Raw genomic sequence first — 12,483 nt, forward strand, 5'->3', positions numbered from 1 at the left:
TTTCAGTTTAAATCAAGAGTAGATTATTATACAGGACGTGTTTCAGCTTTCGAAAGGCAGTCAGACTTGAGATCTACATACGTACCACAAGTACAGCTACTGCACCTTGTGTTATTAATATGCAAAGGTGCCAATTAGATACTGCAATAAGGCAGTCTAACGCACCACTATCACATAATAGACACTAAACGCTATAATTAACGAATAAAACATACAAATTGACATCATTGTTGGAATATGTATGATTATAAAATGTACATCAACCAACCATTATTGATAACAATGAAAACGAAAAGTAATTGAGATTTCTTATAATTATTCTTGTCATTATTCGTAGCATAGAGCAAGAAATACACTTTCTAAATAACAAGTAGCAGATTTTTTTTATCTCTTGAAAAAATACTTTAAATAGATTAACAAAAATACTTGTTTAACCGTTTACAAGCTTGATGTTGTCACTCGGGCGATGCTAAAAAGACGCGTTCTTACCAAGGACATTTTTCGCGACGAAAAGTTTCTACTATCCGTATAACGGTAATGATGACATAGCGCTAAGAGAATGCGATGTTTTCGTAGGTGTATACAACAACCGCTAAATCCAAATAAAATTTAGCTCCTTTATTCAAATAATAATTTACATATCCGATTTATTAATTTGGCACGGTTTTTATGTTAATTTCATAACAATAGATGGTCGAGAAAGTTAGTTACTAATAAAAAACATTGTTCAACTGATACATTCTCTGCCAGGGCATTGTACTCTAAGATTAGTTATCAATAATAAGGGATCGGGTTAAGGTATCGCGTGGTCGTCTCGCTTCAATAACTCATTTCACAGGTTCACTTTCGAGATCTGTGCCCGCAGCGCGGATGTAAACCGCAGTGTACAGTTTCCTGCACTCGCTGCAGATTGCTGATATCGCAGGTACTCTGTACTGCGGTCAGACGGGAAAACCTGTAGCCTAATGCGCTTTAACTACGTAACAGGAACTTAATTTAGATATAAAGTATCAATTACTAGAGTGTAAACCATTTGTTGCGATCTTTATGTATTCACACAAAGGTAAAGCACCACAAATAATGAATAGAGAGATCGACTTGCCGCGATAATAAATGTTAGCTCGTAAAGTGACAATAACAGTAATTAGCAAGTTCATGGGCCCAACATAATTAACAATAACAAGGACTTTCACAGTGTTGAATAAGAGGCGGATGTCCGAAGATTGATAATGCAAAAGAAAAACGTGAGTGCACTACCTACAGTAATTACAGTTACAGAGAAAGGTGTTTGTGTGTTATATTATAATAACTTGTACCAAATTACAATCTATGACATTTATTTATTAAGTTTCGAAAGTATGCCTCGTTGCGTTTGTATCCATATTGTGATATGGCTCGGGATTTTTAATATAGCATAGTATATTTTTATCATTATAATATTTAATTCTAAAGGAAATAGTCATGGTTGTATATTTATTGTATTATAATATTCTCTTTGATTAAATTTAATAAAAAGATTGTACTAAAGTATAGATTGTTCATACATAAATAATTAGTTATTCATCTTACTTCAATTCGGCGATGACAGACAATGCGGGTTTATAATCGTCAAAAACCTAAAAGTCTGTGTCGAAAGCCATAACTATACGATCGTATATTGTTAGCACATTTGCATTCAGTAAAATTGTGAGTTCAAAAGTGTCAATCGTGCTCGTCTGCTTTTCTATCGGGCATCGGCGCACGAACTCGTCCCGTGCAGTGCGCACGCGGTCTCGCAACAACAATCAACGAACGTGTACAGACCGCCTCCTACAACCTAAAACAATCTCAACTCTGAACGGGATACGGCGAGGCACAAATTTATCCACTTTCTAGAATCATATTTAAAACAAATTCGAAGTACTTTAACCATAGAAAGCAGGATATCTTCATTGTAATATATCATTAAAGATAATAATCGATTATTACGTAATGAAACGTACTCTATTTATAATAAAGCACATCAGCAATAAAAAGCATCGTTTAATCTTTTTTTTAGTTCAACTGAACACCATTCACGGGAGATATTGTACTTTCCATCTGATATAGTTGGTCCATTACGTAACCTATACTGTACATGCAGATCATGGGTTTAAGGTACCCTTTTATACATTATTATTACATAAACAAGTACTTAAAGTATTGAAATAAGATAAGGAGCAAAATGTTTTATAATAATAATAATAATAATAATAATAATAATAATATCAGCCCTGTATTATATACTTGCCCACTGCTGAGCACGGGCCTCCTCTACTACTGAGAGGGATTAGGCCATAGTCTACCACGCTGGCCTAGTGCGGATTGGTAAACTTCACACACCTTCGAAATTCCTATAGAGAACTTCTCAGATGTGCAGGTTTCCTCACGATGTTTTCCTTCACCGTTAAAGCGAACGATAAATTCACAAAGAATACACACATGATTTTTAGTAAAGTCAGAGGTGTGTGCCCTTGGGATTTGAACCTGCGGACATTCGTCTCGACAGTCCGTTCCACACCCAACTAGGCTATCGTCGCTTTTTGTGTTAATTAATAAATGTTTTAACCGCATACTTTTCAAATGACCAATACAATAATAATATTAAAGTCAGATTCTTGCAGTAGTCTGTAAGCCTAGAGTCCCACCATGTTCCGCAACGTTGTTGGCATTGTGTTGCTTTAGGAACTTTAAGATAATTCGCCACATGACGAGCGTCATGTTGATTTGTGCTACACTTATAGGTATCCTTCTTCGTGGTGATAAACATTATCGAAAATAATTAACAATTTGATGAGCCAGTTTTGCAGTAAATTTATAGTTTCCTAATTAATGTATAAATTTAATCCAGCCAATTAAAACAAAATTATATAAGAGTGCCTTAATTAGTCTTTGTTTCCGCTATAATATCGATGATGTAATTATACGGTTTACGAAACAGCAGAAAATTGGGTTTGAATATTGAGAAAAACCCATGACTTCCACACACATACTAAAATAGTGAAATATATCATGCGGAACTAAATCATAACGGTATTAGCTATTACTTTTATCTGAACGGTTTAGATAGGAGGAAATCAAATAAAAATAATTGTAGAAAGATATTACATACAACAATGCGATCGGTTCACAAGCTTTCTCTTGAAATGTATGAATAAACAAATATCAATAATATATATAGAGGCACCGTGAAATGCAGATATATGTATTGAGGAAATAAGCAAGAACGCTATGAGGGGCGGGAAAGGATATGTTCAAAACTTAGCCCCTCGACGAATCAAACTTCTACTGAATCTTCTTCATGATAAAATTGTAATTATTAATACTGATTGATTGGCAACGCATAGCTTAAACAGATTAGCTTGGAAACATGAATTTCGCACACAAGTTCTTTATACTATGTAGGTAATTCATACACTAAGTTTGAGACAACTAATTCACGGAATACAATGATATGTTAAATGAGCGATGCCAGATCCGAATTCATTTACAGTGCATGACAAGCCGAAAGTAAGGAATTATAGTATGGCTTAAAAAAAGTTAAAATACCTAACACATTACACACATTACGAATCGATACGTTACTTGCTTTGAAGGTAAATTCCATGATGGAACACATGATGCCGCGAACAGCCGATTTCGTGATGGCCATGTCTAATCACGACAATGTTGATCAATTAATGCCGCAACTATGTGAAAGATACGGTTCACGTGTGGACCTACCGCGGCTTATTATGTACTGTCGCGGGTGGCACTTAACACCAGTGTAGCTCATTAGAGCGCACCAGTAAGCACGGGGGTGTGCCTGCATCAGCTATTGTTGGACGTCCCTCGGGAGGGTCGGCCCGGGTGCCGGCCTAATTACGCACACACGCATACACCTACTCGTCGACATACCACAATAAATCCATCAATCATTTCATTTGAAAACTGTAAAACAAATAAATGCTCAATCTCATCATATAACTTATCCATAAAGTTTTAGTACGGTCATACTTGGTTAATTGGTAGTTGTATAATTTTATTCATGTATACAAACACGAAGCAGATTTAATAACTGTGGTTGGTAGTTTCAGGAAGCAAGCATGATGACCGGAAGAGGAATTATTGAATAACGACCTTTCTAAGTACTGTGCAAAGGCGTATATTGAATGGAAAGTAAATATTTATAGTAGATATGCCTAGATACAACGTGATATATTATAGGTTAACGACTAGATTAGTTTCTATTCAAAGCTACTTTCTACTATGCAGAATTTCTCCCCAGAGTCAACACTATACACAGTATTTGAATTCCTATACTGAATAAAACGTATTTTCATACAAAATTTCTAAATTTTAATGTTTCCCACAACCTCTCACTTCATTTTGCACCAAAAAACGATATAATCTCGGACATTCAAACACTTCTCATATTAGTGTGTGTGTACCAACGGATTTTATATGTGATATTACATAACTTGAATAAACGCACTTAATAAAATTGTACCTATTAACAGTATGTTTGCGTGAGATTTGTTTATTACGTACCATATCCGTACACGATAGGCTCCAATTCGCTGATTCGTACACGTCGTGGTCCAGCTCTCATTGGTAAAGTATAATTGTTGGATGCATTATAATTGGCATCAGTATCCGGCCCGTCCATGCGACTCGCAGCTCTAGGTAGAGTTCCATATCTCATAGCGTAAGAATCGTTATAAACAGGTTCATAGCGCATTTGTCCCATGTCATTAAAATATTGCGATTGAGTGTAATAAGGCCTCGTGTCCACTGGCTGAGCGTAATCTATATACGGATTGCGTCTATCTCGGATTCCATATCCGGTGTTTACACGTTGCGGGTTGATACTGATTCAATGCGGGCATACTTTGCCCTATATAGCTGCGTTGATTCGGTTGCCGGCGGTACTTATCGAGTGTATCGAAAGGTCTGCTGTGTGGTGCTGAGAATCGATCTGTGGCGAATATTTCGCTAACGGGCAGTCCACTGTTGTTGCTCAAATTACTTCGATCGCTTCTGGTGCTGCTTCTCAAACTGTTTCTACTGAGCGAGCCGTCGCCGCGGACGCTCAGTTTCACTTCAAGTCTCTTGTCTTTCATTTTTTGTACACAATATTACATCATCCTAAAATAATTTCCTCAAACTTTGACCTACAATTTTAACAAATGTTACAATTTGACATTTCGACTGGACAACACGGTCCATTAGAGATGGTTTTAGATGTGTTATTATGAAAAAAATAATTGAAGTGCTTGTCAGTTATTATACAACAGCTCATCACGCTAAAGAAAGTTAACGACATTTACAACGTTGTTCACGAACGATGAGTAATGAACGTTGATGTATTAGTAAATTACCACAAGATTGAGAACAACACTGCTGTTGTTTAGAGTTAATAGAGGTTAAAATTCTTTGGCGAATCCACGACCTGGCCATCAACATGACTTTCGGACAAAGGGTCTGTCAAATTCGCTGCGAGAGAACCGGCTTCGCGGTACGACGCACAATAAAAAATTGACAAGAGAAAGGAGAATGCCCATTTTTGTATGAAAGTTGGGCTACGCTTGCGTCTGTACAAAACCTTCATTAAAATATATAGGGAATATATCTAAATCTTATAAAATTGAAAACAATTGGATATTCGATGGGAGTTCAGGTAATTAGATTTTTATAACTCGGTTATTTTGAGGTTAAGTATGGACTGCAATAATGTACGGTAGAAAGTACCTACGTGCCTAATTAAGTTCAATATTGCAGTACCTACTTGATATTGCTATAAACAATTATTGAACATTCTTTTCACTTAGCTTTAATCGCCCTTATAAGAAACTGATAAGTATTAACATATCTGATGAGACGAAGCGCCAATAAAACTTCTAAGATAGTATGGCGGAATATTAGTTTTCCACTGAGCATATTTACCCGATCCTTTATATAAGTACATATTTTTCTGACTTATGACTTATTCTATTACATGGATTAACTTAATCTTTATTTTCACGTACTATTATCTTATTTCAATATGGCGTCAACACATATTGTAGAATAGATTTAGTTTAGTTTTATATGACCGGCCGCATGCCTGACACCAAACCCCTTTGGAGGATTCCGATCCCAGGTAAGTCATGTCAGAAACACCGAGATAAAATGTTTGCTTGGCCTGGAAATCGAACAGGAACCCAGGAACTTACTTCACAGCCTGATTAGGCTAATAGTTACTTATCATAGCAAAAGAAAATAAAAACAAAATACGGAATCCGATGTATATTTTTTATATAGATGTGTATTTTTATAGATATGGCTTCCCAGAAAACAGTCAAGAACTTGATGTGGCGCAACACGCTTATAATACTGCTGAAATTGGTGAATGATTCTTGCAGTGCTGGTCGGGTCATGTCATGTGGTTGTTGTCTGTGAACCTCTCTATTGACTGATCTCCCAGCAGGCAGCATAAATTCATTCAGCCCGGAAACCTAAAATAAAATGTAGAAGTTGAGTAAACATGTTCAGATTATTATTATTGTTAAACTGTTTTCTTTAGTTTTTGCAAGATTTTTCCCACATTGTGGGTAGGTTAATAATAATCTACATAACTTACAAACTGGATCGCTTGTCTAAGAAATATACTTATCATTGCTGTGGCACCGCAATGGTGCAGTTAATACACCGCTGGGATATGCCGTCTCGATTAACTGTCCTGGGTCTAGGCTCTAGACGACATTGTGTTGCTAACTAAAAGCCTTCCGTCTCAAAGTTCGGAACACACTATACACCTTGTTTCTTAACAGTTAATTTCTCGACTCAACATTAAAATGCATAAGAATAACACTCCGATCTAGAGTAAAATATTTTAATAATGAAATATTTTCATTCAGACAAATCTGAAGTGTCAAAATGTCATTAATTTCACTTGCCAGTGTAATAAAAATCAGTACCCATATATTCATTTAATTAAAAATAAAGTCCAAACATGTTTTAGCTGACTGTTTTATTTCTGTCAATGCAAGTACAAGTCGCCTTTTGTTTGTTTTTAGATGGATTAATATTTTATCTTTTTTACCAGCTATTTGGAGTTTGGTCATAATTATTAAGTAAAATATATTTTTTATGACAATATTTTTGTATATGAATAATATATTTAATCCATATATATTATAGATTCAAATATAAGCACATTAATTGTGCATATTTTACTTTTATTCCATTTAAAAGGGAATTTGTTATAAATTGGTATCAAATCGCCATATTGGCAGTAAAATATCCGGAGTTTGATTTGCAAAAATTAAAAAACTTTTTTTCATATCTTTAAAACCCCTATTTGCTCATGACTGAAATAAATACAAATGAAGTAATAATTAAAAATATGTTTTTACATGGTTATTTGGTTAAGACGCATGACTGACGCAAAGATAGCCTGGTTTTGGGCATTGTCCTTTGTAGATGAACTTCATGATTAAAAGATACTGAGGCACGAACGTCCGAACTCGATGGATATCTGTTATCACAACATCAATCAATTTTAAGGTTGATCGAAGCTGAGATAGCAATAACAATTCAATAAAACAAACCATTACAAACATAATATGGTACAAATAATTTGTACAGCATCATTTTTAACTACGAATCTTTAAAACGAGCAAGCAATTATTAACAAGCATCATAAAGTAATCCATTCTTTAAGCCCTTTTCTTGAGCAATATATGGAAATTGTACAATCGAATAACTATTATGAATATTATGTAAAACACAAGATCAATAATGACCGAATTGAGCATACCCACATAACAATGATGTCACACATCCAATGAGTTCGTAGCACGCGATAGATAATAATTGCCGTTCATAAGATTCAAAAACAACGTTAAAGCGTGGATAATAAATTTAATGTTTTATAGCATAACACAACACAAACGAAACGTAGCCAATTAACGAGTTTTTATGTATAGACAATTGTTTTATAAAACCGGTGAATATTTTCTAAAACGCACAAGCCCCTGTGCACAAGCTGTGTACAAACCGATACAATCGAAATGCGACTGACATCCGAACGGATGCATTACTCGTACAACGATAAGATAATAACGCGAGTTCAATAAATTATATCATGTACAAATAAGTAATTGTTGACATTGATAATATAAACACATACGTTTATTCCCCGATGTAACAATGCGACCTGTGTCCATTTATTGTTTGCTAATATTGTGCTTCTTTCCCTAGTTCAGTATGCTGCGCACACTAGTGTTGTAAGGCAACATCGAGTCAGTGTTTACCTTTGGCTATGTTACAGAAACTTTACTATGTCAAGGTCATGTGTTGGCTTTGGCACTTCATAAGTAGATATTGAAATAAATGAACATCTACATGAAGTGATTCATTCATTAGCATGATTAGCTTGTTGTAATGAAGCGCTCTACACTTACGGAATAATTTATAGCTCACGTGTAGCATACAACATCTAATGTTAAGTGCACTGGTTGTAATATAAGGATATAAATATAAGTATCGCTAGTACTTAACTTATAAGGATAAATGTTAAGTTTTCGGGCGGAGTTTCGAGCAACAATTCTAATGCCGTATATAAAAAACAAACCCTAATAACATGATTACTATAATTATCTACATTGTATCGTACATATTTACTCTATTACCGTTCGAACCCAATTTCGTGACGATATTCACGCCTAAATAATGAATCTTTAATCACGTATTAAAAGAAAAACGATTTTTATTTTAAATATAGCGTTAAAAGGATAGTATGACGAATCGGTGGCGCAAACAATTTATACCTGAATGAATTTATCGCGCATTAGACGAGCATGAAATGTAAACGTTTCGACACGGTGCCCGTACAAGTGTTAAGAAACTTGTGTACTTGAGCCGCCACCGTGCAAACATGTCTGTTATCTGGTTGCCCTACAAAATACCATAACAATGGTGTAGAATGGTCGTAAATACAGTTACCGAAAATTTCTAAAGGACACACCGATAAGGCGAGTGCGCCGATTCATTAACACCGCGTTAAAATATCAACACACAGCAGTAAAATGTCTGCAAAACCTACTTTTAAATTGCGTTTTTTAACTCAGAGAAAGTACGCGTGTCCATGTCAGTGCAAAAGACGCAACCCATAATTTAATCGTAAATGGAGCAAAGCAGACTAGCGTGAAGTTCTGCGCAACATGGAGATACAAACCGGTGGTAAATGCTCAGTGCCGTCGGCAAGAGACATGTGTTTACTACTAACGACATAACAATAACTCGGCCTGACCTTCACGTATTACTCATATTGTTTCTAGAAACGCAAATGTAATGAGGTATTTTTTTAATGTAACATAAATCACGTAATATTCATTACATTTACAATATTAACGATCGTATTGCACAAAAAATAACCACACTTAGACTTTACTTAACAGCAACAAAAACGATTTTAAACACAATTTTGCGATGTAAAACTAAATCACAGAAATTGATTCCGTCCACAGCTACAATTTTCAAGAACCGAACACAAACAGATCTGAATCACTTATTACATTGTGTAAATATATCACACTTCTTAACACATTATTCAGTATAGACGTATTCAACCTGTTGCAGAATTATATTAAGTGAAAATATATTAAGGAGGAAACATGTTGAACACAGGTAGGCGAAACACTGCGACGCTTTGTTCGACGGAGCGAAATGGCACGTCGAGTGCAAAAGATAAGCTGATAAGGTTGTGATACGGATTGTACCATTTTGATTAGCCAGCCGCGCATACGTAAAATAGTTCAATTCAAACGAACTTAATACTTATGAGACTTTGATCACAAACATTTGGAAATAATTGCATGTATTTTGCGTTAAGTTACGCGGCTAACTTCACGTTTCATATCGATATCATTCATTTGATCAGTCGTTGAACTTATTAGACATTAATGTAATGGAACAACCATTGATAAAATTAATTGTCCAATCATTACATGTATAATAAATATACGAATCTGTTTGTATAATACAACTACGGTTTTAGGAAACACATACATCATAAATAAATATCACATTCGTAAACCACAATACCGCTCGATTCTTTGTTCGGATATCAGTGCTGGGATCTATCGCATCGTCATAGTACCTTCATAAAATAGAAATTCTTAAAGTGTTTGCATGTTATGGACATAAGTAAATGTGAAACTTACCGTCAGGGATATCTTCGGCGGTTTCATCATCGTCGGTCTTGCGGTCTTCCTGTAATTCTCGTTTTTGATGGCCTGTGAAAGATACACGCATTAAAATCTCTTAACATAACACTTTAAAATTTCTACAAGACAAACGAGAAATTAGTCTAAAGCATATGAAAGTAAACTGGGAGCAAAACGCAAATACCGGTATATTGCACCACACAAATAAAACTAGTAAGGAAGGAAACGTCACAACACGCTACATGCCAGTGATATGTGATAATTGTGATTTAAAAAATGCGCAAGCGAGGCAAGCAAAACAAAATACAGTCGGATCTAAATTGAAATCTTGCGCTGAATGTCTCTGTATCTCGCACACGCATCTCACCCGGGCGAGCCATCCTCCTGCCGCTTTCAAGCACCTCATTTTAATAAGCGTACGTAACGAACACTTCGGAAACGGCCGGTGTTTGTTGGTGATTTATTTAACACAACACTTGCACTAAGAAAGCGGCACTTCACTTATCGATTAATCGCGGTACGTGAGGCATTGTTACGAGCGGAGCGGTGGAAGGCAGTCATTTCTGCGAGCCTCGCGCAGGGTCTACCGACAGCGTCGTGGTCGAGGGCCCGCGCGCACCAGCCCGGAACAGCCGCGGTATGCCAACAATTACCCACGCTTGGGTCGTGCTTTAGAAATGTACCGACGCCACGACGGATTTATTACTTAAGACACGACTTGCAACTTCATTTGTCTCAACGTTGGGTACCGCGACGTTTTCTACACGAGGAGACGTATTATATTGTGTTTCCTTCCAAGTGTAAACACTTGGTGTCTGAGCATCGCTACATGATAATGGGAACGCGGTCTATGCTGTGATGCGAAACAGATCTCACGACTCTATTGTTTTGCGTATTTTTCAACGAACAAGAAGTTTAGTTGCGGTCGGTTCGCCAGCTTTTACTCTTCAGTATTGTTGTCATGTATATGTATTATGCAGTATACACAATTAATGTTCTTTTATTCAACAATTATGCGGCGTAAATGGTTTTATCATAATTAATTTATACGATCAACAATACTACAAGCTACAAAAACCACGCATGGGAACTTGTATACATACGAGTACACATTAATATTAACATAGTATCCAATTAAAAACTAATCCAATTATGTTGTACAATAATGAATATTGACACAGTTAATTTGTTATATTCCAATAATTTCAATTAAAATACAAATCCTAAATTTACGCCAAATAAATATAACATTCACATTACTAAAAAATCACGTGCTACCGGTCTTAAAGGCAATAGAGATTAAGAAAGGCAAAGACGCCTTTGGGCCTCTCCTCACTGTGCAAAACGTAACATCAAGTTGTTAATTCACGAAGTTTCCTGCGAGATAGTGGTATTGCCCCAATCATGCCAGGCTTATCAAAGCTGCAGACAAATATATCTGCAAGGTGGCTCTACAACTTTCGAAAAGACGAGAAGTAAAGTTTTATTTTGAATCTGGTTGTAACTACAGACCAAATCGACGTGAATCTTGTTTTAAAATAATTAAATATTGTAATAGTGTTATTACATTTACACTTCGAGGGTTTAGCGTCTATGAGAGTGCAAGAATTTCACACATCCTGTTTTATAGGGAAATCCAAGAACTAATACCGGTTTAAAAGCGGAGAGTAAGCCATCAGTCCAAGAGACCCTGGGTAGCCTATACGACTCAAATGCATTCTTTTTCTACAATGACGAGATTACAACTCTGTATTTTAATAATAGCCACTTACATAATACACACATGACAAACATATTATGTATGTATATATGATAATGTTTACATGCACGAACAATTGACAAGCATTTTGCATAGCTACTTATCATTGCAAACTGTCCATACGAGATAAAACATGATTGATTCCGTTCGTCAGTATTGTAGAGTAATTCCGGAAACATAATTCCAAGACGATGCCAATAATGACAACGAGCTATAGACTACCAAGGAGAAAGTATTGACTTATGTTTAATTCAAATATACTAATATAAAATTGTTATTATAGAAATGATTAAAGATTTTATCAAATATCTTGAACCAGTTAAATATGTTTTTTTTTAAGATGTTTTACAAAATTCTAAATAATTATTTTAATAAATTAACCTCCAAAACGTTTTGCAGAAGGTGTGACTCCTCTTTACGACTAACCACCCGTCCAAACTAAATAGTTACAGAATAATTATTGAAAGTGTTGTCCGGCCTAAGAATCGAACCCAGGAACTTAAAAAGACCCAAGAA

The 12,483-nt window shown here is 35.6% G+C and overlaps 1 long non-coding RNA gene across 2 annotated transcripts; it reads right to left on the bottom strand.

Annotated features, from left to right (window-relative positions):
- Positions 1–4,895: 4,895 nt before the first annotated feature.
- On the bottom strand, positions 4,896–9,760 carry LOC119193131. 2 transcript variants are annotated; one of them, XR_005113851.1, is made up of 2 exons: positions 9,613–9,760; positions 4,896–5,171 (listed from the first exon to the last, which is right to left on the bottom strand). It is a non-coding gene; the product is annotated as an uncharacterized LOC119193131 (long non-coding RNA). The 2 variants fall into 2 exon arrangements; XR_005113850.1 differs by lacking the exon at positions 9,613–9,760 and adding an exon at positions 9,380–9,564.
- Between the last annotated feature and the right edge of the window lie 2,723 nt (positions 9,761–12,483).

This window comes from Manduca sexta, unplaced genomic scaffold (genome assembly GCF_014839805.1).
Source record: "Manduca sexta isolate Smith_Timp_Sample1 unplaced genomic scaffold, JHU_Msex_v1.0 HiC_scaffold_3638, whole genome shotgun sequence".
In the NCBI taxonomy this organism is placed as follows: Eukaryota; Metazoa; Arthropoda; class Insecta; order Lepidoptera; family Sphingidae; genus Manduca; species Manduca sexta.